This window comes from Tursiops truncatus, chromosome 2 (assembly GCF_011762595.2).
Source record: "Tursiops truncatus isolate mTurTru1 chromosome 2, mTurTru1.mat.Y, whole genome shotgun sequence".
In the NCBI taxonomy this organism is placed as follows: Eukaryota; Metazoa; Chordata; class Mammalia; order Artiodactyla; family Delphinidae; genus Tursiops; species Tursiops truncatus.
The window spans coordinates 162,686,559-162,713,495 of NC_047035.1; the positions used below are offsets into that span (position 1 = coordinate 162,686,559).

The 26,937-nt window shown below is 39.0% G+C and overlaps 1 protein-coding gene and 1 long non-coding RNA gene across 18 annotated transcripts in view; both read left to right on the forward strand.

The window, feature by feature from the left end:
• MLLT10 (MLLT10 histone lysine methyltransferase DOT1L cofactor) overlaps nucleotides 1-26,937 on the forward strand; it is a 249,150-nt gene that overhangs the window by 22,215 nt on the left and 199,998 nt on the right. The window lies entirely within an intron of this gene.
• LOC141278106 (uncharacterized) lies at nucleotides 8,902-14,462 on the forward strand. Its single transcript, XR_012330415.1, has 3 exons — nucleotides 8,902-11,124; nucleotides 11,467-11,515; nucleotides 11,630-14,462. It is a non-coding gene; the product is annotated as an uncharacterized lncRNA (long non-coding RNA).

The following is a 26,937-nucleotide window of genomic DNA, read 5'->3' on the forward strand; positions in this document are numbered from 1 at the left end:
CCTTTTAATGCAAAGTTCTCAATTTCACTGTAGTCAAAATTTTCAGGTGGGTTTTTTTTGTTCTCAGGGTTTTTTTTTTTGGTGCTTAGTGTTTTTTGCAACCTGTTAAATCTTTTACTAACTTGAGGGCATGAAATGATTTTCCTATAAAAGAATTATTTTTTTTAACTGCTTTTTACATTTAGGTCTGTAACCAACTCATCTGGATTTGATTTTATGTATAGAATGAAATGGGGGAAAAACGTATTTATTTTACGTACATTATATATTTATATGTTTTATACATATTGTACACATAATATATATTACATATTATGTTAAAGAGGAACATCCAGTTACTTTAACACCATTCTTTCCACTTTTGCTGTACTGTGCCACTGTGTCATGAATTAGCAGTTCATATATGTGTATATTTGTTTCTGGACTTGCTGTTCTGTTCTTTATGCCGATACCAGTTTTAAAATTACTCTAGCTTCTACTTTTCTTTTTTACTCTAGCTTTTTAAAGTCTGGACATATGTCAGATAAAATTAGTATTTCCCTCTTGTCTTTTTCTTCTTTTTAATATTTCGCCTCTTGCTCTTTGCATTTGATAACCATTTAGAATCTTATTGTTCCATGAAAAATCCATTTAGTGTTTTGATTAGCTTTGCATTGATTCTGTAAATCAATTTGAGACATCTATTTACAGTTTTGAATCTTTCAATCTATGAACATAGTAATGTCTAGTTGTTAGGTTTTCTTTTTTAATTCTGATAAAATGTATACAACAAAAAATTTACCATTTTAACTATTTTTGAGTATGCAATTCAGTTCAGTGGCATTAAGTACATTCATAATGTTTTACAACCATCACCAGTATCTATTTCTGGAACTTTTTCATCATCCCAAACAGACACTCTGTACCCATTAAAGAAATCCCCCTACCACCCTCTCCCCAGCCCCTGGTAACTTCTAGTATTCTAGTTTCTATTTTATGAAATTTGTCTGCTATAGATGCCTCATTTAAGTGGGATCATGCAATATTTGTCCTTTATTTCACTTAGTTATTAAAGCATTTAATGTTCATCCATGTTGTAGATGCGTCAGAGTTTACTTTTTATGGCTGAATAATAGTCCATTTTATGTATGTACCACATTTTATTTATCCATTCATGCTTTGATGGACTTTGGATTGTTTCTACCTTTTGACTATTGTGAATAATGCTACTATGAACATTGGTGTACAGGTATCTACTTGAGTCCCTCTTTTCAGTTTTTTTGGGATATATACTAGGAGTGAAATTGCTGGATCATATGGTAATTCTATGTTCAACTTTCTGAGGAACTGCCAAAATGTTTTTCACCATGGCTGCACTGTTTTACGTTCCTATTGGCAATGCATGAGGGTTCCAATTTCTCCACATCCCCTCCAGCTCATTTTTTTGATAATAACCATGTTAATGGTATGAAGTGGTATTACCTCCTTATGGTTTTGATTTGTATCTCCCTAATGGTTAGTGATGCTGAATGTCTTTTCATGTGCTTTTTGGCCATTTGTAAGTCTTTGGAGAAATGCCTATTCAATTCTTTGCCCATTTTGTATTTGGGTTGTTTGTCTTTTTGTTGTTGAATTGTAAGAATTCTTTATCTAGTTTTGGATCTAGACCCTTATCAGATATACGATTTACAAATATTTTCTCCTATTCTGTGGGTTTTTTCATTCTTAGGCTGATGTTCTTTGATGCACAAAAGTTTTAATTTTAATGATGTTCAGTTTATCTATTTTTGTTTTTTGATGCCTGTGCTTTTGGTGTCATGTCCAAGAAATCATTGCCATATCCAGTGTCATGAAGATTTCCCTTACATTTTCTTTCTCTCTCTCTCTTTTTTTTTTTTTTTTAACATTTTCTCTTTTAAGTGTTTTTTAAGTTTTAGCCCTTAACATTTATTTAGGTCTTTGATCCGTTTTGGGTTAATTTTTGTATATGGTGTAAGGTAAGAGTCCAACTTTATTGTTTTGCATGTGAATATCCAGTTTTCCTAGCATCATTTATTGAAAAGGTGATTTTCCCCCATTGAATGGTTTGGCGTCCTTATCAAAAGTCATTTGACCGTAGTACATGCAAGGATTTATTTCTGGGCTCTCTATTCTCTTTGATATGTCTGCCTTTATGCCTGTACAGACCACTTTGGTTACTGTAGCTTTGCAGTAAGTTTTGAAATCAGGAAGTGTGAGTCCTCTGACTTTGTTCTTCATTTTCATGATTTTAGTGTCTATTCAGGGTTCCTTGAGATTCCAAACGAATTTTAGGAATAATTTTTCTATTTCTGCGTAAAATGTTCTTGGGATTTTGGTATCAATTGCATTGAATCTGTAGATCACTTTGGATAGTGATGACATATTAACATTCTTCCAGTCTGTGAACTTATATTTATTTGTGTCACTTTTAATTTTTTTCAGCAACATTATGTAGTTTTCAGTGTATAAGTTTTTTGCCTCTGGATAAGTTTATTCCCAAGATTTTCTTTCTTTCTTTTTTGATGGTCTTATAAATGCAGTTAATTGTTTTCTTAATTTTCTTTTCGGATTGTTCGTTTATAATTATATTTTATTTATTTATTTTATTTATTATTTTTTGGCTGCATTGGGTCCTAGTTGTGGTATGCGGGATCTTCGTTGAGGCGTGTGGGCTTCTCTCTAGTTGTGGTGTGTTTTCTCTTTCTAGTTGTGGTGCACGGGCTCCAGAGCGTGTGGGCTCTGTAGCGTGCAGTGTGCAGCCTCTCTAGTTGAGGTGTGAGGGCTTGGTAGTTGCGGTGTGCGGGCTTAGTTGTCCCGTGGCATGTGGGATCTTAGTTCCCTGACCAGGGATTGAACCCACGTCCCCTGCATTGGAAGGCGGATTCTTTAACACTGGACCAGCAGGGAAGTCCCTACAATTTTTTTTTTTTAATCAATATTTTTTTTAAAAAAACTTTTTATTTATTTATTTATTTTATTTTTGGCTGCATTGGGTCTTCGTTGCTGTGTGGGGTTTCTCTAGTTGTGGCGAGCGGGGGCTACTCTTTATTGCAGTGCGCAGGCTTCTCATTGTGGTGGCTTTTGTTACGGAGCATGGGCTCTAGGCGTGTGGGCTTCAGTAGTTGCAGCATGCAGGCTCAGTAGTTGTGGCTCATGGGCTCTAGAGTGCAGGCTCAGTAATTGTAGTGCATGGGCTTAGTTGCTCCGCGGCATGTGGGGTCTTCCTGGACCAGGGCTCGAACCCGTGTCCCCTGCATTGGCAGGCGGATTCTTAACCACTGTGCCAACAGGGAAGTCCCCTACAATTATTATTATTATATTTTTAAATAAATTTATTTATTTATTTATGGCTGCATTGGGTCTTCGTTGCTGCGTGTGCGTTTTCTCTGGTTGCGTCAAGCAGAGGCTACTCTTTGTTGTGCTTCACGGGCTTCTTATTGCAGTGGCTTATTTTGTTGCCGAGGATGGGCTCTAGGCATGCAGGCTTCAGTACTTGCAGCACGCACACTCAGTAGTTGTGGCTCACGGGCTCTAGAGCACAGGCTCAGTCGTTGTGGTGCACGGGCTTAGTTGCTCTGCAGCATGTGGGATCTTCCCGGACCAGGGCTTGAACCCGTGTCCCATGCATTGGCAGGTGGATTCTTAAGCACTGCGCCAGCAGGGACGTCCCTACAATTATTTTTAAATTAAACCTTTTGTGTCAAATGTAGAGTCACATACAGGTGTAAGAAATAATATAATTACTATATACCCAGTTTCCATTTATCCATTTTCCCCAATGCTAATAACATCTTGAAGAACTGTAGGATGGTATCCCCACCAGGATATTGAAATTGATGCAGTTAACAAACAGAATATATCCATTACCACAAGGATCCCTCATGGTACTCTTTTTACAGCTACACCTGTTTCCTTTCTGCCCCCAGGCTTAGTCCCTTGTAACTACTTATATATATATTTTTTTAATTATTGTTTTTTGTTGAGGTATAGTTGATATATAATATTATGTGAGTTACAGGTGTATAACATAGTGATTCACAGTTTTTAAAGGTTATACTTCATTTATAGTTATTATAAAATATTGGCTATATTTTCTGTGTTGTGCAATTATATCCTTGTAGCTTATTTATTTTATACATAGTAGTTTGTAGCTCTTAATTCCCTACCCCTGTCTTGCCCTTCCCCACTGGTAACCGCTAGTTTTTCCTCTGCATCTGAGTCTGTTCTGTTTTGTTATATTCATTAATTTGTTTTGTTTTTTAGGTTCCACATATAAGTGAAAGCATACAGTATTTGTCTTTCTCTCTCTGACTTGTTTCACATAGCACAATACCCTCCAGGTCCATCCATGTTGTTGCAAATGGCAAAATTTCATTCTTTTTTATGGCCAAGTAGTGTTGCATGGTATATATATATATATACATGTATATGTGTGTGTGTGTAATGTATGTGTCACATCTTCTTTATCCATTCATCTGTTGATAGACACTTAGGTTGTTTCTGTATCTTGGCAATTGTAAATAATGCTGCTGTGAACATTGGGGTGCAAATATCTTTTCAAATTAGTGTTCTTATTTTCTTCAGGTGTATATCTAGGAGTAGAATTGCTGGGTCATATGGTAGTTCTATTTTTAGTTTTTTTAAAAACCGCCATACTGTTTACCACAGTGGCTGCACCAATGTACCTTCCCACTAACGATGCATAAGGGTTCCATTTTCTCCACATCCTCACCAACATTTGTTGTTTGTGTTCTTTTCTTTTTCTTTTTTTTAAATTTTTAAATTTATTTTTGGCTGCGTTGAGGCATCGTTGCTGTGCGCAAGCTTCCTCTAGTTGTGGCGAGCGGGGGCTGTTCTTTTGTTGCTGTGTGCGGGTTTCTCATTGCAGTGGCTTCTCTTGTTGTGGAGCATGGGCTCTAGGCGTTTGGGCTTCAGTAGTTGCAGTGCGTGGGCTCAGTAGCTGCTGCTCATGGGCTCTAGGGTGTGTGGGCTTCAGTAGTTGTTGTGCTTGGGCTCTAGAGTGCAGGCTCAGTAGTTGTGGCGCACGGGCTTAGTTGCTACATGGCATGTGGGATCTTCCTGGACCAGGGATCGAAACCGTGTTCGATCCCTGCAGTGGCAGGCGGAATCTTAACCACTGCGCCACCAGGGAAGTCCTTATTTATTTTTAATTTTATTTTTGGCTGCGTTAGGTCCTCACTGCCACGCGTGGGCCCCCTCCAGCTGCGGTGAACGGGGGCCACTTCCCGCCGTGGTGCGCGGGCCTTTTACTGCGGTGGCCTCCCTGGCCACGGACCATGGGCTCCAGGCACGCAGGCCTCAGCAGCTGCAGCATGCGAGCCCAGTAGCCGTGGCACGCGGGCTCCAGAGTGCAGGCCCAGCAGCTGTGGCGCAGGGGCTCAGCCGCTCCGCAGCACGTGGCGTCCTCCTGGACCAGGGCCGAAACCTGTGTCTCCTGCATTGGCAGGCGGACCCCCAACCACTGCGCCACCAGGGAAGTCCGCATTGTTGGTTTTTACAAATACGTATAGGAACTTCCCTGGTGGCGCAGTGGTTAAAAATCCGCCTGCCAATGCAGGGGACATAGATTCGAGCCCTGGTCCAGGAAGATCCCACGTGCTGCGGAGCAACTAAGCCCGTGTGCCACAACTGTTGAGCCCGCTAGCCTGCGCGCCTAGAGCCCGTGCTCCGCAACAAGAGAAGCCACCGCAACAAAGAGTAGTCCCTGCTTGCTGCAACTAGAGGAGGCCTGCACGCAGCAATGAAGACCCAAAGCAGCCAAAAAAAAAAAAAAAAAAGTATATTTTAGAATAACCTGTCTTTATCTGTCCAAAAATCTTGCTAGAATTTTGATAGGATACCATTAAACTGAATATCAATTTGTGGAGAACTGACATCTTTACTCTGTTGAGTGTTCTAATCCATGAACGTTCTGTGTTTTTCCATTTATTTAGGTCTTCCTTGTTTTTTTTTTTTGGTTGTTGTTTTTCAGTTTGGCATAGTTTTCAGTCTATAAGTCCTGTGCATGTTTTGTGGATTTATAAGTATTTAATTTTGTGGGAAGCAATTGTATATAATGTTGTATGTTTAATTTTGGTGTCCACGCATTTATTGGTAGTGTTTCGAAATAACAACTGATTTTTATATGTACCTTGCATCCTATGACCTTGTTGAATTTACTTATTCTGGGAGTTTTATTTTCTGATTATTGTGTCATCTGCAAATAGGGTTATTTTTATTTCTTCCTTCTCAATTTATATGCCCTTTTATGCTTCCCTAATTGTTTTGACTAGAAATTTCAGCACCATGTTCATTAAGATTGTTGAGGGTGGACATACTTTTTTCTGACCTTAGGGGGAAGGCATTCACTCAGTGATGCAGATCACTAAGTAGGATGTCACTAAGTAGGTTTTTTTGTAGATGTTCTATATGCAGTTGAGGAAATTTACCTATTTTCCTATTATTCTCAGCTTTTTGAAAGTCATGTATGGGTGCTGAATTTTGTTAATTATTCTGCATCAATTGATGCATGTAATCTTTTTCCTTTAGCCTGTTAATATGGTAGATTACATTCACTGATTTTGCATTTTTTTTTCTTTTCTGCGATATGCGGGCCTCTCACTCTTGTGGCCTCTCCCGTAGCAGAGCACAGGCTCTGGTCACGCAGGCTCAGCAGCCATAGCTCACGGGCCCAGCCGCTCCACGCCATGTGGGATCTTCCCGGACTGGGGCATGAACCCGTGTCCCCTGCATCGGCAGGCGGACTCTCAACCACTGCGCCACCAGGGAAGCCCCCAGAGAGCTCTTTCTTACTGTACTTTTCAGTTCTAAAATTTCCATTTTGTTCTTCTGTATATCTTCAATTTTTTGCTAAAGTTTTCTAGTTTTCATTTTTATGTTCATAATTGTGTGTTGAATAATTTTTATCAGGGCTGCTTTAAAATCTTCATTAGATGATTCTAACATCCATGTCAGATGTTAAAATTACAAACATCTTGGAATCCCCTGGCAGTCCAGTGGTTAGGACTTTGTGCTTTCACTGCCAAGGGTGCGGGTTCAATCCCTGGTCGGGGAACTACGATCCCACAAGCCCCACTGCACAGCCAAAACCCAAAAAACACAAACAAAAAGATTACAAACATCTCAATGTTGATTTTTCATTGAAACTTGAACATTTTTGTATTATGGGACTTTGCATCTTTTATAAACCTGTTTTACCTGGCTTTCTTTCTCTGACATTTGTCTGACGGGAAGAGTGAGGACACCTTCTCCTTATAGCAGGTAGGGGTGAAGTTCAGGTTTCCTACTTGGCCTCTGTTGACATTTGAGGGAAACTGCTTATTAATGCCAAGCAGAGTTCGGAGTTATGGCTCCATACTTGATCTCCACAGTGGATGTGGCCTCATTTAACACTGTGTTTTGGTGAAAGGCCTGATTCTGTGCTTGACTTTTACTGATACCATACCAGTGAGGACAGGGTGGGTTCCCTCATTACTGCCAGATGGGGGTGGAAGTCCAGGCTTCCCGTGTTGTCTTCATCGATAGTATGGGGAAAGGTGCTCATTACCTGTTAGTGAGGATGAAAGTTCTGATTCCTTACTTGACCTGCTCTTACACTACTCCAGTGGGAGTCTTCAGCTGATTTATAGAATCACAAAGGTGGATGTCTAGGTTTGTTCCCCACTTGACCATTGCAGGAGTGGGTAGCGTCAGTTTTTCCTGTGATGAGCAGCTACTGTCTAACAGTTTTCTTTCTACCTATTATGCCCTCTTCCTGGTCCTTTGTCTAGAGAGAGAAGCCTTTCATTGGGACTTTTTTTTTGGGCTCTGCTTGGTGGTGCTTTTGGGTTGCTGAATTCTTCCATACCAAGAGTGAGATATATTAGGCAAAAAGAAAGTCCAGGGAGCTCACTGCCACGTTGTTTCTTGGGTCCTGTGGTCTCTAGTTAATTTGCCTTCTCACCACCTTTCAGAATATATTTATTTTATTTTTAGTGTTCACAGTTTTTGCTTGTACTTAGTAGGAGGAATAGGAAAAAGTACTTCTTTCTATTCCATCCTCCCAGAAATGGATGAAGTATAGCCTTTGATTTCATCGTTCACTGTATTGTTTTTTTGCGGCATGCGGGGTCTTACTTCCCTGACCAGGGATTGAACTACGCCCCCTGCAGTGGAATGGCAGAGTCAGGGAAGTCCTTTGTCTTTTCTGTTTTATATTACATTGATTTCTGTTCTGATCTTTATTCTTTGCTTATCTAGGTTTGTAAGGTGCAAGGTGAAGTTATTGATTTGAGTTGTTTCTTTTCTAGAAAACAGGCATTTAGTGCTATAAATTTCCCTCTCATTTATTGCTTTTAACTGCCTTCCACAAAGTTCAGTAAATTTTTTTTTTCATTTTCATTTATTTAAAAATACTGTATATTTTCTTTTTGGATTTCTTCTTTGACCCATTGGTTATTTAGAGGTATATTTGGATTCCAAATATTGAGATTTTTCCATCATTTATTTCTAAATTAATTACATTATGGTCAGAGAAAATTCTTTTTATGACTTAAAATCTTTTAAATATAAGAGATGTTTCATGGTCCGAATATGATTGGTCTTGGTAAATGTTCCCTATGTCCTTGAACAGAATATTGTGCTAGTTTGTATTAGTGTTCTATAAATGTCACTTAACATCAGTTTGGTTGATGCTATTTTTCTGGTTGATAGTATTGTTCAAGACTTCTGTATCGTTACTGATTTTATGTTTATTGGTTCTATCAATTATTGAGAGAAGTTTGTTGAAATCTCCAAATATAATTGTGGAACTTTTCTTCTTATAGTTCTGTTATTTTTACTTTATGTTTTTTGAAGCTGTTATTAGGTGAATAAATGTTTTGGATTTTTCATATCTTCTTAATGAGTTATACCCTTTATCTTTGAGAAATGATCCTCTTTTTTTGGTGATAATATTATTGATTTTAAATTTAAAAGTTTTATTTTGTTTAATTTTTGGCTGCATTGGGTCTTCATTGCTATGTGCAGGCTTTCTCTAGTTGCGGCGAGTGGGGGCTACTCTTTGTTGTGGTGCGCGGGCTTCTCATTGTGGTGGCTTCTCTTGTTGTGGAGTGCAGGCTCTAGGTACCCAGGCTTCAGTAGTTGTGGCACATGCTCAGTAGTTGTGGCTCGCAGGCTCTAGAGAGCAGGCTCAGTAGTTGTGGCGCACTGGCCCACTTGCTCCGCGGCATGTGGGATCTTCCTGGTCCAGGGCTCAAACCTGTGTCCTCTGCACAGGCAGGCGGATTCTTAACCACTGTGCCCCCAGGGAAGTCCCAATACTGTTGATTTTTATTAATTCTACTTTATATGAAATTAATATAACCATTTCAATTTTCTTTGATTCTGCAGTATGTAATGTAATATGTCCTTTTTCTCTGGCTGCTTTAAAGATCTTTATTTCTGGTTGTAGGCGATTTGATCATAATATGTTTTGGTTTACATTTCTTCATGTTTTTATTGCTTGGTGTTTATTTAAAGAGTGCTTTGTCTTAGCTGTTAAGTTTTCATCAAATTTGGAAAATGGTTGATGTTATTTCTTCAAGTATATTTTTCTGTATTATCTCCTTTGTGGCTTACGGGCCTAGCCGCTCCGCAGCCTGTGGGATCTTCCCGGACCGGGGCACGAACCCGTGTCCCCTGCATCGGCAGGCAGACTCTCAACCACTGCGCCACCAGGGAAGCCCCTCTATTCATTTTTTAAAAGTACTTTTTTCTGTTTCATTTTGGTTAGTAACTGTTACTTGGTTTCATGTGCTGTAAATCTCATACAGTATGTTTTTCCTCTTAGACCTTAATGATTTTCATCTTTAGAAGTTCACTTTTTTTAATTTGATGTTTCTACTTAACAAGTTTAATATTTCCTCTGTCTCCTTGAACATATGAACTGTATTCATAATAATTGTTTGAAAGGACTTGTATACTAATTCTTCTCTTTTCAAGATTGACATTTCAAGGTTTGAATGGTTTTTGTTTTATTATGGCGTATAATTTCCTGCTTCTGTATATGTCTTTTTTTTTTTTTTTTCTTTTAGTTGTTGTGAATTTTATCTTTTTTTTTTTCTTTTGGAGCAGAGAAAAATTTATTTCAGGGCCATGCAAAGAGAACAGGCAGCTCATGCTCAAAAGACCCAAAGTCCCCAATGGCTTTCAGGGGAGCAGTTTTAAAGGCAACATTTGGGGGTGAAGGCTGTAGGATTCATGACTTTCTTCTCATTGATATGTTGTGAAGTAACAGTGTGGTGTTTTAGGAATCTTAACCATCAACTTTGTGGTCCGAACAGTCTGGGGTCTAGTGCTTGTGCTCAGCAGGTAGTCGCCACCCTCCACCTGAGTGTGGGGGTCTCAGTTCCTGTAGAATGACTGGTTTCAGGACTTAATGAAGCTCAGGTTCTTGATGTCTCATCGCAGAAAGAATTCAGTGAGAGACAAAGTGATAGGTAAAAAGTGGATTTATTTAGAGAGAAACACACTTCACAGGCGGAGTGTGGGCCATCTCAGAAGGTGAGAAAGGCCGTGAATTTTATCTTGTTAGATTCTCTGTTTTATAAAGTATGCCTAAAAATATTTTTGGACTTTGTTCTATGACATGGTTAAGTTACTGGAAAACAGTTTGTTGCTTTTGGGTCTTGCTTTTATGTTTTGTTTGAATGGACCAGAGCTAGGTTTAGTCTAGGTTAATTTTTCCCCTCCTTCTGAGGCATTATGCTTCTTAGTACTCTAATGCAGTATGAATTAGTTGGTTTTCTATTCTGGCTCTCGAGAACAGCCATTATTTGTATCCTTGTGTGAGGTGTGGGTGCTGTCACTTCTAAATATTTGGTGGTTCTTTCCCTGGCCTTGAATAGTTCTCTCACACCCAAGTGCTGATTAGTTACTCAACATATTGTAGGGTGAGCCTCTGTAGATCTCTTCATTTTTCTCTCTCTCTCCAGCTTTCTACTCAGTGCTGGTCTCCCTTGTGAGCTCTAGCCACCTTGGCTTCCTTGGACTCCCAGCTCCATTTCCTCAACTTGGGGAGCCCACAGGTTCTGCCTGGGTTCCTTCCACGGCCTGGAGACTCTCAAGGCAGTAAGCTGGGCAAATGTATGCTTGTGTTATTTGTTTCTTGTCTCCCAGGGATCACTGTCTTTTGTTACATGTCTAAAATCCTCAGTATTATTGTTTCATACATTTTGTTAGGTTTTTATTATTTCATGCAGAAGGCTAAATCTGGTCTCTTTCATTCCATCTTGACTGGAAGTGGTATTATTGTGGTTTTATTTTGTGTTTTCATATTGACCAGTGATATTGAACACATTTTAATTTGCTTATTGACCATTCATGTGTTTCTCTTGGGAAGAGTTTGTTTAAAGCTTTAGCCTTTTTCCTTCTTTCTCTCCTTATTTTTTCTTTGTTTTTTCTTTCTTTTTTTTTTTTGCATTGCAGAAGGTCCTTATATGTCTTGGATACCAGTCCTCTGTTAGATAAGTGTTTTGTAAGTACTTTCTCCAAGTCTGTTTTTTCCTATTTATTTTCTTAACTGTGCCTTTTGATGAGCAGAGATGTCTAAGTCTGATGAAGTCTAATTTATCAGTTTTTTCTTTTATAGTTATTGCTTACTGTGAGCTAAGACACTTTTGCCTAACCCTGAAGTCATGAAGGTAATTTCCTTTGTTTCCTCTAAAACTTTTTGGTTTTGCTAATTTATATTTAGGTCTGTGATGCATCTCAAATTAAGTTTTATAGGTTTTTTGCATAATTGTTTCTGCACCATTTTATGAAAATGTAACTTAAAAAAATATTTTTTGGCTGCATTGGGTCTTCGTTGCTGCACGTGGGCTTTTCTCTAGTTGCGACGAGTGAGGGCTTCTCTTGTTGCAGAGCACGGGCTCTGGGTGCGCAGGCTTCAGTAGTTGTGGCATGTGGGCTCAGTAGTTGTGGCTCACGGGCTCTAGAGTGCAGGCTCAGTAGTTGTGGTGCATGGGCTTAGTTGCTCTGTGGCAACTAAGAGAAGATATGAACTGTATTCATAATAATTGTTTGAAAGGACTTGTATACTAATTCTTCTTGTCATTTCAAGATTGACCTTTCAAGGTTTGGTTTTTGTTTTATTATGGGGTATAATTTCCTGCTTCTGTATATGTCTTTTTTTCTTTTAGTTGTTGTGAATTTTATCTTTTTTTTTTTTAAAGGGATCCCACCAGTTGTGGTATCTTCCCGGACCAGGGCTTGAACCCATGACTCCTGCATTGGCAGGCAGATTCTTAACTACTGTGCCACTGGGGAAGCCCTGCACTATTTTATTGAGAAGAGTTTCCTTTCCTCACTGGGTTGCTTTGGTGAAACATTACATGGCTGCAGAAGTGGGTTCGATTTCAGAAATCTTTATTCTGTTACACTGATCTGTTTGTCCTTATATCATTACCAAACTTTTGATTATTTGTCACTTTATAGAAAGTCTTGAAATCAGATTTGCAAGTCTCAGTCTTTTTCATCTTTTTCAAGATTGCTTTGCTAAGTCCTTAGCACTTCCATAAAAAGTTTGATATTTGCTTTTGCATTTCTCTGAAAGGCTGATGGGATTATGATTGCAATTGCTTTGAATCTGTAGATCAATTTGAGGAGAATTGACATGTTGACAATGTTAGATATTCCTGTTCATTAGTATGGCATATCTCTCCATTTATTTAGGTCATCTTTGTGTTTTCCTGAGCAGTGTTTTGTAGTTTTCAGCCTTTGGTTTTGCATGTCTTTTGTTTTTAAAGTTATTTTTATTTAGAAATATTTCATGTTATTTGATATTATTGGACGGAGTATTTTAAAGAATTCAATTTTTAGTTATTCTTAGTATATGGAAATAGAATTGACTTATGTTTATTGATTTGTGTCTTAACAACCTTAACTCATGTTGGTTCTATGAGTTTTTTTGGTAGACAATTTAATTCGATTTTTCTAATAGTGATCACGTTATAAAGCTTTTTACCTCTTTCCAATTTGTATTTTTATTTTCTTCCCTTATCACATGCACTTACGTCTTGGTCCCATTCTTTGGGGGAAAGCATTCAGTTTTATGCCATTAATTATGTGAGCTGTAGACTTTTATTGATGATCATTATCAGGTTGTTTTAAAATACAGGTTTTATTATTGCTTAAGTATGGCAGGGAAGGCTAACAGATCAGGAGATGATTGCCATTGAAAAGATAATTTGTTACACTCACAGATTCCCCAGAGGAGGGCGGGTATACCACAGCCTAGGAAGACACATGGGGAAGCACCCTAATTAGGATGCAGCAGGTGTGAACGGGGTGGGGGTGGGGGGAAAGTAAAGGCAAGAGCCTTTATTTTGGTTTCTGTGGGAAGAAATAGTGAAGAACTTGTAATCAGGTTTAGGATTGTCTAGTTTGAATAATATCAAGGGCTTTGGGGTATGGGGCCTGCCCCTAGTTGTCTGGTACCTGGCCCTGGGGTGATTAGGGCAGGGGAATATAGTAGCCAGTGTAAAATAGATAGAGATGGTTGGGGGTATGAGCTTTGAGTTGGTTGGTTTGCATATGAAAGCAAGCTGGGGAGTTGTTTGCTATCTCCAGGAATTAGCTAGCCTTGGGAGGGACAGCCCTCCAGGGTCAGCAAGGCCTCCAAGTATCAAAAATACAGAATGAAAAGGTATGATTAACAGGTTGAGTAGGATGTCTTCTCTTCCTAGTTTTGTGACAGTTTATGACATGAGTGGATGTTGTTTTGTCAAATGCCTTTTCTGCATCTTTCGAGATGATTATGTGATGTTTTTGCAGAATTAATATTTTCATATGTTATATCAACCTTGTATTCCTGGGATAAACTCTGCTTGGTCATGGTGTATTATTCTTTTTTTGTATTGCAGTATTTACATTGCTAGTATTATTATTAAATATTTTTGCATCTGTGTACTTCAGAGATGTTAGTCTGTAATTTTTTTTGTAGTTTCTTTTTAGGTTTTGGTAGTATTGGTATATTCATTAGTATTTTTTGTGCTGAACTTAGAAAATGATTTCAGAAGTAGTCTATTTTCTAGAAGTGTTTGTGTGAGATTGATTCTGTTTTCTCCTTGGTGTTTGATGGAATTTACCAGTGAAAAAATCTGAGCCTAGAGTTGTATTTTGGGGAAGGATTTTTTTTTTTTTTTTTTTTTTGCGGTACACGGGCCTCTCACTGCCGCGGCCTCTCCCGTTGCCGAGCACAGGCTCCGGACGTGCAGGCCCAGCGGCCATGGCTCACAGGCCCAGTCGCTCTGTAGCATGTGGGATCCTCCCAGACCGGGGCATGAACCCGTGTCCCCTGCATCGGCAGGCGAACTCTCAACCACTGCGCCACCAGGGAAGCCCTTGAGGAAGGATTTTGATGATGGATTCAACTTAAGGGCTCTTCAAATTTTGTTTCATCTTGTCAATTTTGGTAAATTGTATTTTTCAAGGCATTTTTCCATTTCATCTAAGTTGTTGAATTGGTTAGTGTAAAGTTAATAATCTTTGGTTTTTTAGTATCTGTGGGTTCTATAGTGATAATTCCTCCTTTATTCCTGATATTGGTAATTTTTGTGTATGTTTTAAATTAGTTTAGCTAGAAGTTTATCAACTTTATTTTTCCAAAGGACAGTCTTTGATTTAAAATTTTCTTTAGTGTTTCTATCTCATCTTTTTCTGCTCTTTACTATTTACTTTCTTCTTCTCACTTTGGGTTTAGTTTGCACCTTTGTAGATTCTTTAGGTGAAATCTTAGGTTATTAATTAATTTTATAGCTTTTTCCCCTAGCATGGTCAGGGAACATACTTTGTAAGATTTCTTTCTTTCCTTATTTTTTTAATTTTATTTTTGGCTGCGTTGGTCTTGGCTGCTGCTCGTGGGCTTTGTTGAGGTGCACGGGCTTCTCATTGCAGTGGCTTCTCCTGTTGTGGAGCACAGGCTCTAGGCCCGTGGGTTTCAGTAGTTGCAGCATGCGAGCTCAGTATTTGTGGCTTGTCTCTAGAGCGCATGCTCAGTAGTTGTGGCGCACGGGCTCAGTTGCTGCATGGCATGTGGGATCTTCCCAGACTAGGGCTGGAACCCGTGGCCCCTGTGTTGCAGGCGGATTCTTAACCACTGCACCACCAGGGAAGTTGCCTTCGTATGATTTCATTCCTTTTAATTCATTGTGTCTTATTTTGTGGTGAATGTACCATAGTCACTTGAAAGGAATGGACATTTCATATAGATGGAGTCATACACTGTGTGGTGACTTTGTGTGAGCGGCTTTTTGCTTTTAGCAAAATGTTTTTAAGGTTCACTCGTGTTTTAGCATGTATTAGAACTTTATTCCTTTTTTTTGTTGAATAACATTCCATTGTCCGGATCTGGCACATTTTATTTGTTCACTCAGTTGATCGGCATTTAGATTTTATCTATATTTTAGCTATTCTGAATAAGGCTGTTTTGAACATTTCCATACATGTTTTTTGTGTAAATGTATGGTTTCATTTCTTTTGGGTGTGGAATTTTTGACCCATGTGGTAACTGTGTTTAACTTTTTGAGGAACTGCCGAAGCAGCCACACCATTTTAAACTCCCATCAGCGATATATGAGGGTTCTGATTTCTCCACAGTCTTGCTAACAGGATTTGTTTATCTTTTGATTTTAGCCATCCTCGTGGTATCTCATTGTGGTGTTGATTTGTATTTCCTTTTTTTCTTTTTTATAAATTTATTTATTTTAATTATTTCCTTTTGGCTGCATTGGGTCTTCGTTGCTGCGCATGGGCTTTCTCTAGTTGTGGCGAGTGGGGGCTACTCTTTGTTGCGGTGCACGGGCTTCTCATCACAGTGGCTTCTCTTGTTGTGGAGCACGGGCTCTAGGCACGCGGGCTTCAGTAGTTGTGGCATGTGGGCTCAGTAATTGTGGTGCATAGGCTCTAGAGTGCAGGCTCAGCAGTTGTGGCGCACGGGCCTAGTTGCTCTGCAGCATGTGGGATCTTCCTGGACCAGGGCTCGAACCTGTGTCTCCTGCATTGGCAGGAGGATTCTTAACCACTGCACCACCAGGGAAGCCTGATTTGTATTTCTTTAATGAATGTTAGACATCTTTTCACAGGCTTGTTTTGGTTATTTATGTGTTTTCTTTGGAGAAATGGCTATTCAGATCCTTGCCCCAGTTTTTAATTAGGATATTTATCTTTTTTTTTTTTTTAAGATTTTATTTATTTTTTTAGGCCATGCCTTGCAGCATGTGGGATCTTAGTTCCCCAACCAGGGATCAAACTCGAGCCCCCTGCAGTGGAAGCACGGGGTCTTAACCACTGAACCACCAGGGAAGTCCCTATATATCTTTTTATTATTGAGTTATAGAGCTCTTTATATTTTCTGGGTATAAGTCCCTTATCAGATATATATCTTGTAAGTATTTTATTCTATGGGGTTTTTTACTTGATGGTATCATTTGCAGAACAAAAGGTTTTAGGTTTGGAAAATTCCAATTTATCTATTATTTCTCTTGTTGCCTCTGTTTTTGGTGTTGTATCTAAGAAACCATTATCCAGCCCTGAGTCATGAAGAATTTACTCCAGTTTCATTCTAAGAGTTTTATAGTGTTAGCTCTTACATTTAAGTATATGATCCATTTTGAGTTACTTTTATATATCATATGCATAAGGGGTCCAACTTAATTTTTTGCATGTAGAGAATTTTTAATGTACCAGTTTTATAGAGCTATTTCTGTTTGCATTAGTTTCTTAGTGTTTCTCTAGCAATTTCAGTATATTTCCTTACCTTTTTTACAGTCTATTTAGCGTACCCACTTATAGTTAATATTGTATCACTTCTTGTAAAGTGTAGAAATCTTGTAACTGTAGAGATTCTTTTACATCACATCACCTCTGTCCATTGTTACTTATGCTATTGTCTATTGTCATATATATTAGAGCTACATATATTATAAACCCCAGAAGACAGTATTACAATTTTTGTTTTCAGTAATCATATGTATTTTTAAGAATTTAAGAACTAAAAGTCTTTTATATTGGGTTGGCCAAAAAGTTTGTTCGGATTTTTCCATAAGCTCTTACGAAAAAACCCAAACGAACTTTTTGGCCAACGCAATATTTACCCAGATATTTACCATTTATGGTGTTCTTCTTTGCCTCCTGAAGATTTGTGTTTTTCATCTAGTACCATTTCCCTTTATTCCGAAGAATTTCTTGTAGCCTTTATTGTAGTCTGTATCACCTGGTGATGAATTCTGTTTGCTCTTTCTTACCTAAAAACGTCTGTTTCACCTTCATTTTGAAGGATATATTAGATACAGAATTCTGGATTGACAGTTCTTTTTCTTCAAGCACTTTGGAGATGTTTGTTTTACTGTTTTGACTTCCATAGTTTATGATGAGAGATCAGCTATTAATTCAATCACTGTTTCCCTGTCTTTGGTGTGTCCTTTTCTTTTGGCTGCCTCTTGAAGACTTTTGTTTGCTTTTCATGAAGCGGTTTTGCTTGTTTGGGATTCACTGTGCTTCTGGAATCCATAAATTTGTCTTCAAATAGAGGAAATTTTCATCCATTGTTTTTTCAAAATTTTCTTTACTGCCATATTCTCATATTCATATTCTCTCCCTCACCTCCTCCTCCTCTTCCAGGCCTTCAATTATACATGGTGGCTTCTTGATACTGTTCAATAGGTCCCTGAAGCTCTGTTCATTTTTTTTACCATTTTCTCTTTTTCAGATAGATCCTATCTATTGATGTAGCTTCAAGCTCACTGACTCTTTCCTTTGTCATCTTGATTCTGTTGTTAAGCCCATCCAATGAATTTTTCACTTCATGTATTATATTTTTAAGTTTAAGAATTTTTATTTAGTTCTTTTTTGTTTTTAAAGATTTATTTTCTTTATTTTTGGCTGCATCGGGTCTTATTTGCAGCACGCAGGATCTTTGTTGAGGCATGTGGGATCTTTTGTTGCAGCGCGTGGGCTTCTCTCTAGTTGTGGCCTGTGGGTTTTCTCTTCTCTAGTTGTGTCACGCAGGCTCCAGGGCATGGGGGCTCTGTAGTTGTCATGAGTGGGTTCCAGAGCACATGGGCTCTGTAGTTTGCGGCACGCGGACTCTAGTTGAGGCGTGCGAGCTCAGTGATTGTGGTGCTCAGGCTAAGTTGCCCCGTGGCATGTGGGATCTTAGTTCCCCGACCAGGGATCGAACCCGCATCCGCTGTATTGGAAGGTGGATTCTTTAACACTGGACCATCAGGGAATTCCCTGTTTAGTTCTTTCCTTTTCTTTTTGTTTTAATATTTATTGACTGATTGATTGCTGCGTTGGGTCTTTGTTGCTGCGCATGGGCTTTCTCTAGTTGCGGCAAGCGGGGGCTGCTCTTCGTTGTGGTGCGCAGGCTTCTCATCACGGTGGCTTCTCTTGTTGCAGAGCACGGGCTCTAGGCGCATGGGCTTCAGTAGCTGTGGCACACAGGCTCGGTAGTTGTGGCTCATGGGCTCTAGAGCGCAGGCTCAGTAGTTGCGGCGCACTGGCCCAGTTGCTCCGCAGCATGTGGGATCTTCCCAGCCCAGGGCTCAAACCCATGTCCCCTGCATTGGCAGGTGGATTCTTAACCACTGTGCCACCAGGGTAGTCCACTCAGCAATTTTTGAAGTAGAAATTCATTTTATGATGGATTTAAAAATATTTGGTAGTTTTCAGTTTATTGCAGTTTTTATCTCTGTTAGCATTAGATGATTTCATCTTTGGCCATCAGGAGCCTCTTTAGGTTGGACCATAGGTCCTTTTCATATGACTAAAGCAGTCTTTTATAGCTTCCTTGCTATTTGATAGAATGAGGTATTCAGGGCATACTTGACCTAGACCTGGAATCATCCACTTCTTTCAGCAGTTCTGGTTCCTTTGGGAAATGCTGTTTGGAGGCCCCAGCCTGGGTGCTCTGGGTGCTTATTTCTACTCTGGTAGTCACGAGTCTTTCTAAAACACAAGAAAAAATAGGTTAATTAATATGTATTTTTATCTTTTGCCTAAAAGAAGAAGTAATGATGGTAAATGTTTTATCCTACACATACTTTTTTTTTTTTAAAGAAGATGTTGGGAGTAGGAGTTTATTAATTAATTAATTAATTTTTGCTGTGTTGGGTCTTCGTTTCTGTGAGAGGGCTTTCTCTAGTTGTGGCAAGCGGGGGCCACTCTTCATCCTGGTGCACGGGCCTCTCACTGTCGCGGCCTCTCTTGTTGCGGAGCACAAGCTCCAGACGTGCAGGCTCAGTAGTTGTGGCTCACGGGCCTAGTTGCTCCACGACATGTGGGATCCTTCCAGACCAGGGCTCGAACCCGTGTCCCCTGCATTAGCAGGCAGATTCTCAATCACTGCACCACCAGGGAAGCCCCTCCCTACACATACTTTTTTAATGCCACAATTACATCTTTTATATAATATGAGGAAGATCAAACTTAAAGCTTGAATTTATTCTTCTTATTTAGCCTATACTGTTTATAAAAAAATAATTATTATCTTGTTGCTTTCTGTAATACAATGGTGTTCGAAGTCTGAGTAAACCAGTATAGCTGAATGGCTTTTTTTTGTTGTTGTTGTTTGTTTTTTTGTTTTTTTTTGCGGTACGCAGGCTCAGCGGCCATGGCTCACGGGCCCAGCCGCTCCACGGCCTGTGGGATCTTCCCGGACCAGGGCACGAACCCGTGTCCCCTGCATCGGCAGGCGGACTCTCAACCACTGCGCCACCAGGGAAGCCCTGAATGGCTTGTTAATAGCCACAGCCTCCTAAAAGTCATTATTTTGGGTGAACTTGATTTAGTGAAGTATACTGAGTTTTATATTTTGGAAAATAATCTAAAGTAAAGTAGGAAAAGTATTTGGAAATTGATGCCTGTGTTATAAAGATGGAAAGTAGTTGCATGCTTTCTTAGTATACTACGTGATGTAAAAAAGAAGGAACCACCTTATATAACTTCCGCTTGTTTGGACCGTTTCAATTAAAACGTTTTTCCCCCCCTTTGTTAAAATGTGAGATCTTGGAATCCAAAAAATAAAACAAATGAATGTATATAACAAAACAGAGGGACTTTCCTGGTAGTCCAGTGGCTAAGACTCCGCACTCCCAGTGCACGGGGCCTGGTTTGATCCCTAGTCAGGGAATTAGAAGTCACATGCCACAACTAAAGATCCCGCATGCCTCAGTGAAGATCCTGCTACCTGATGCAGCCAAATAAATAGTAAAATAATATAGAAACAAACAAAACAGAAACAGACTCACAGATACCAAGAACAAGCAAGTGTTTACCAGTGGGGAAGGAAGGAGCAGGGGAGGGGCAAGGCAGGGGATTAAGAGATATAAACTACTATGTATAAAATAGAAAAAAAAAAAGTAAGATCTTCAATGTGTGTGTTTTTTTTTTTTTTTTTTGGTCTCCTTATAATCTGTGTACTCTCTTACAGGATTTACTTGTGCATTTAAACAGTACCTCTCACTTATTAAATAAGAATGCATCTGTGGAACTTTAATAGTAACATGTACAGCTGCAGCCTGCCCTGTGAAACTTTTCAGGTTGGATTAGTTTACTGTAGGGTCTGGAATCTCTATTGTCCAGAACCTGATACTTTTTTCCTGAGCTTAGGGTATAGCCTCTAATTATAACTTAACCTTCTTTGTCTGTAGTTATTTCTTTCTCTCAAGTCTTCTATATATCTATTTTTACCTTTAGTAGAAGACTAAAGGTAAAGACATAGTAATAGTATTTTACTTATTAGCATGTAGTTCTCTTTTAGAATTTTCTTCTCTGCATTTTATAACTCATTTAAAATATTTGTGAATATAGCATTAGTTCCCTCATTGTTATACAGTTGGACTTATAATAAAAACTTTATAGTCATAAACAGTGATATAAAATATTTCTGTACACATGTCTTTTCATATCTTGAAATTAAAGTGTGTAAGTGATATGAAGATGACACAGTACTTAATAATTGCCATTTCTATCATATTTCCTTTGGCTCTGTAGAAGTGAAGTAATTGAATCAGTATTTTTCTTTTTTTATAATGAATGATACTATTGTCTTTATTGTAAATTTCATATAGTACATTGATTCTCACAGAATGCTTTCATTGATTTAAAAAATATTTTTAAAAATTTATTTATTTGGCTGCATTGGGACTTAGTTGTGGCACGCGAGATCTTTGTTGCGGTGCGCGGGCTTCTCTCTAGTTGTGGCGTGCAGGCTTCTTTCTAGTTGTGGTGTGTAAGCTCCAGAGTGCGTGGGCTCAGTAGTTGTGGCGCATGGGCTTAGTTGCCCCGTGGCATGTGGGATCTTAGTTCCTTGACCAGGGATCGAACCCGTGTCCTCTGCATTGGACGGCGGATTCTTAACCACTGGACCATCAGGGAACTCCTATTTGTAGACTTTAATGATGGCCATTCTGACCAGTGTGAGGTGATACCTCATTGTAGTTTTGATTTGCATTTCTCTAATAATTAGCGATATTGAACATCTTTTCATGTGCCTGTTGGCCATCTGCATTTCCTCTTTGGAAAAATGTTCAGTTCTTCTGCCCCCCTTTTTTTAAAAAAAATTAATTCACTTATTTTTGGCTGCATTGGGTCTTTGTTGCTGTGCGTGAGCTTTTTCTAGTTGTGGCGAGCGGGAGCGACTCTTCATTGCGGTGTGCGGGCTTCTCAGTGTGGTGGCTTCTCTTGTTGCGGAACACAGGCTGTAGGCGTGTGGGCTTCAGTAGTTGTGGCATGCGGGCTTGGTAGTTGTGGTTCGTGGGCTCTAGAGCGCAGGCCCAGTAGTTGTGGCGCACGGGCTTAGTTGCTCCGCGGCATGTGGGGTCTTCCGGGACCAGGGCTCGAACCCGTGTCCGCTGCATTGGCAGGCAGATTCCTATCCACTGTGCCACCAGGGAGGTCCCCTTCTGCCCATTTTTCAATTGGGCGGTTTTTTGATGTTGAGTTGCATGAGCTGTTTATATATGTTGGGTATTAACCCCTTATCAGTCACATCTTTGCAAAAATTTCTCCCATTCATTCAACCTCCCATTCAGCAGGTTGTCTTTTGTTTTGTCTATGGTTTCCTTTGATGTGCAAAAGCTTTTAAGTTAATTAGGTCTTATTTGTTTATTTTTGCTTGTGTTTCCTTTGATTTAGGACACAGATTAAAAAAAAACTGGTGTGATTTATGTCAAAGAATGTTCTGCCTGTTTTACTCTAGGAATTTTATAGTATCTTGCCTTAAATTTAGGTCTTTAATCCATTTTGAGTTTATTTTTGTATATGGTGTTAGAGAATGTTCTAATTTTATTCTTTTATATGTAGCTGTCCCGCGTTACCACCACCTTTTGTTGAAGAGACTGTCTTTTCTCCATTGTGTATTCTTGCCTCCTTTGTCATAGATTGACTATAGGTATGTGGGTTTATTTCTGGGCTCTCTATTCTGTTCCATTGACCTATGTGTCTTTTTTTTTTTGCCAGTACCATACTGTTTTGTAGCTTTGTAGTACAGTCTGAAGTCAGGGAGTGGGATTCCTCCAGCTCTGTTCTTCTTTCTCAAGATTGTTTTGTCTATTCGGGGTCTTTTATGTTTCCATAGAAATTAAAAAATCGTCTGTTCTAGTTCTGTGAAAAATGCCGTTACTCATTTGGTAGGGATTTCATTGAGCCTGGAGATTGCCTTGGGTAGTATGGTCATTTTAACAATATTAATTCTTCAATCCAAGAACATCTTTCCATCTGATTGGATCATCTTCAGTTTCTTTCATCAGTGTCTTATAGTTTTCTGAGTACAGGTCTTTTACCTCCTAGGTATTTTATTCTTTTTGATGCAGTGGTAAATGGGATTGTTTCCTTAATTTCTCTTTTTGATAGTTTGTTGTTAGTGTATAGAAATGTAACAGATTTCTGTATATTAGTTTATTTTTGGCTGCATTGGGTCTTTATTGCTGTGCGTGGGCTTTCTCTAGTTAGGGCTAGTGGGGGCTACTCTTTGTTGTGGTGAGCAGGCTTCTCATTGCGGTGGCTTCTCTTGTTGCAGAGCACAGGCTCTAGGTGCGCAGGCTTCAGTAGTCGTGGCATGCGAGCTCAGTAGTTGTGTCACGGGCTCTAGGGCGCAGGCTCAGTAGTTGTGGCATACAGGCTCAGTAGTTGTGGCACATGGGCTTAGTTGCTCCGTGGCATGTGGGATCTTCCCGGACCGGGACTCGAACCCTTGTCGCCTGCATCGGCAAGTGGATTCTTAACCACTACGCCACCAGGGAAGTCCTGTATATTAGTTTTGTTCCCTGCAACTTTACTGAATTTCATTGATGGGCTCTAGTAGTTTTTTTTTTTTTTTTTCCTAGTAGTTTTCTGGTAACGTCTTCAGGATTTTCTATGTGGAGTATCATGCCATCTTCAAACAGTGGCATTTTTACTTTTTCTTTTCTAATTTGCATTCCTTTTCTTTCTTTTTTTTGTTTTTTTCTTTGATTGCTGTGGTTAGAACTTAGAAAACAATGTTGAATAATGAAATTGGGCATCCTTATTTTATTCCTGATCTTAGAGGAAATGTTTTCAGCTTTTAATCATTGAGTATGATGTTAGCTGTGGGTTTTTCATATATGGCCTTTATTATGTTGAGGTAGGTTTCCTCTCTGCTCATTTTCTGGGGAGCATAAATGGACGTTGAACTTTATCAAAAGCTTTTTCTCCATATATTGAGATGATTGTATGATTTTTATTCTTCAATTTGTTAATGTGTTATATGACACATTGATTAATTTGCAGACATTGAAAAACCCTTGCATCCCTTGGATAAATCCCACTTGATCATGGTGTATAATTCTTTTAATGTATTGTTGGATATGGTTTGCTACTATTTTGTTGAGGATTTTTGTATCTATGTTCATCAGTGATAATGGCCTGCAATTTTTTTTTTTTTGGTGATGTCTTTGTGTGGTTTTGGTATCAGGGTGATGGTGGCCTCATAGAATGACTTTGGAAGTGTTCCTTCCTCTGCTGTTTTTTGGAATAGTTTAAGAAGGATAGGTGTTAACTCTTCTTTAAATATTCGAATGTTTGGTAGAATTCATCTGTGAAGCCATCTGGTCCTAGACTTTTGTTTGTTGGGAGCTTTTATTTTTTATGTATTTTAACTTTTTTGTTTTGGCTGCACTGCATAGCTTGCGGGATCTTAGTTCCCTGACCAGAGATTGAACCCGGGCCCTCAGCAGTGAAAGTGCAGAGTCCTAACCACTGGACTGCCAGGGAATTTCCTGTTGGGAGTTTTTAAGTTACTGATTCAATTTCAGTACTTGATCTGTTCATATTTTCTACTTCTTCCTGCTTCAGTCTTGGGAGACTGTACCTTTCTAAGAATTTGTCCATCTCTTCTAGATTTTCCATTTTAGTTGTGTATAGTTGCTAGTAGTAGTAGTAGTTTATGATGCTTTGTATTTCTGTCCTGTCAGTTGTAACTTCTTTTTCATTTCTCATTTTATTGATTTGAGCCCTCTCCCTTTTTTCTTTTTAATTTTTTTTGGCCACACGCCACAGCATGTGGAAATTCCCTGAACAGGGATTGAACCTCTGCCCCCTGCAGTGGAGGTCTTAACCACTGGACCACCAGGGAAGTCCTCCCTTTTTTTCTTGATGAGTTTGGCTAAAGGTTTATCACTTGTTTATCTTTTCAAAGAACCAGCTTAGTTTTATTGATCTTTTCTGTTGTTTTTTCCATTTCTGTTTCATTTATTTTTGCTCTGATCCTTATGATTTCTTTCTTTCTACTAATGTTGGGTTTTGTTTGTTCTTCTTTCTCTAGTTGCTTTAGATGTAAAGTTAGGTTGTTTATTTGAGATTTTTTTGTTTCCTGAGGTACAAGCTTGTATTGCTGTAAACTTCCCTTTTTTTGCAACTGCTTTTGCTGCATCCCATACGTTTTGTATCATCCTGTGTTTTTTTTTTCTTTTTTGACCACATCACGTGGCTTGCGGGATCTCAGTTCCTTGTCCATGGATTGAACCTGGGCCATGACAATGAAAGCCCGGAATCCTAACCACTAGGCCACCAGGGAACTCGCTGGATCATCATGTTTTTGTTTTCATTTGTCTCTTGGTATTCTTTGATTTTCTCTTTTGATTTCGCTAGTGATCCATTGGTTGTTTAGTGGCGTATTGTTTAGCCTCCACGTGTTTGTGTTTTTCATAGTTTTTTTCTTGTAGCTGATTTCCAATTTCTTGTAGCTGATTTTTCTTGTAGCTGATTTCCAATCATAGTGTTGTAGAAGATGCTTGATATGATTTCAGTTTTCTTAAAATTTACTGAGGCTTGTTTTGTGGCCTAGTATGTACGCGATCTATCCTGGAGAATGTTGCATGTGCGCTTGAAAAGAATGTGTATTCTGCTTCTTTCGGATGGAGTGCTCATATATATAGATATACATATCTATATATATCAATTAAGTGCATCTGCTTTAATGTGTCATTTTAGGCCAGTGTTTACTTAGTGCTTTTCTGTCTGGATGATCTGGCCATTGATGTAAGTGGGGAATTACAGTCCCTTACCATTATTGTATTCCTGTCAATTTCTCATTTTATGTTCATTAGTATTTGCCTTGTATATTTAGGTGTTTGTATGTTGGGTACGTATACTTTTACAATTGTTATATCCTCTTTTTGGACTGATCCCATGGTCATTATGTAGTGTTCTTTGTCTCTCATAACAGTCTTTATTTTAAAGTCTGTTTTGTTTGATACCGGTATTGCTGCTCCAGCTTTCTTTTCATTTTTCCATTTGCATGGAATACCTTTTCTATCCCCTCACTTTGAGTATTTGTGTGTCTCTAGATCTGAAGTGAGTCTGTTGTAGGCAGCATATATGTGGGTCTTGTTTCTGTATCCATTCAGCCAGCCCATGTCTTTTGGTTGGAGCATTTAGTCCATTTACATTTAAGGTAATTATCGATATGTATGTTCTTATTGCCATTTTGTTGTTTTGGATTTGTTTTTGTAGGTCTTTTTTTCCCATTCTTCTTCTTCTGTTGTTTTCTTCTCATGATTTGATGACTATCTTTTGGGTTATGGTTGGATTTCTTTTCCTTTTTGATGTGTATATCTATCATAGATTTCTGGCTTGCAGTTACCATGAGGATTTGGTATAGCAGTCTATTTATATATACGGGATTGTTTTAAGTTGCTGATCTCTTAATTTCAAATGCATTCAAAAAACCCTGCATCTGTATTCTCCTCCCTTCATGATTACTGTTTTTTTTTTTTTTTAAATTAAATAATTGTTGGCTGCATTGGGTCTTCATTGCTGCACGCAGGCTTTCTCTCTAGTTGTGGCGAGTGGGGGCTACTCTTCGTTGCAGTGTGCGGGCTTCTCATTGCGGTGGCTCCTCTTGTTGCAGAGCATGGGCTCTAGGCATGCGGGCTTCAGTAGTTGTGGCTTGCAGGCTCTAGAGTGCAGGGTCAGTAGTTGTGGCACACGGGCTTAGTTGCTCTGCGGCATGTGGGATCTTCCCGGACCAGGGCTTGAACCCGTATCCCCTGCATTGGCGGATGGATGCTTATCCACTGCACCACCAGGGAAGCCCATGATTACTGTTTCTGATATCATAGTTTACATCTAATTGTTTTGTGTATCCCTTAACTGCTTATTGTGGATATAGATGATTTTTAGTACTTTTGTCTTTTAACCCCCCTACCAGCTTATTGCGTGCTTGTTCACTATTTTATTTTAATTTCTTGCTCATATTTTACTGTGTAACTCATTTATATTACTATATTATATGCTTCAAACCTCTTTGGAGAGTAAGATAGGGTACAAATAATAAGTATCATATATGATTTCTAGGAATGTAGTCTTCACAGTAAGGCAGTGCCACTGAAACTCTTTATTATTTTTACAATTATTTCAGTCCTCTTGTCAGTAGTG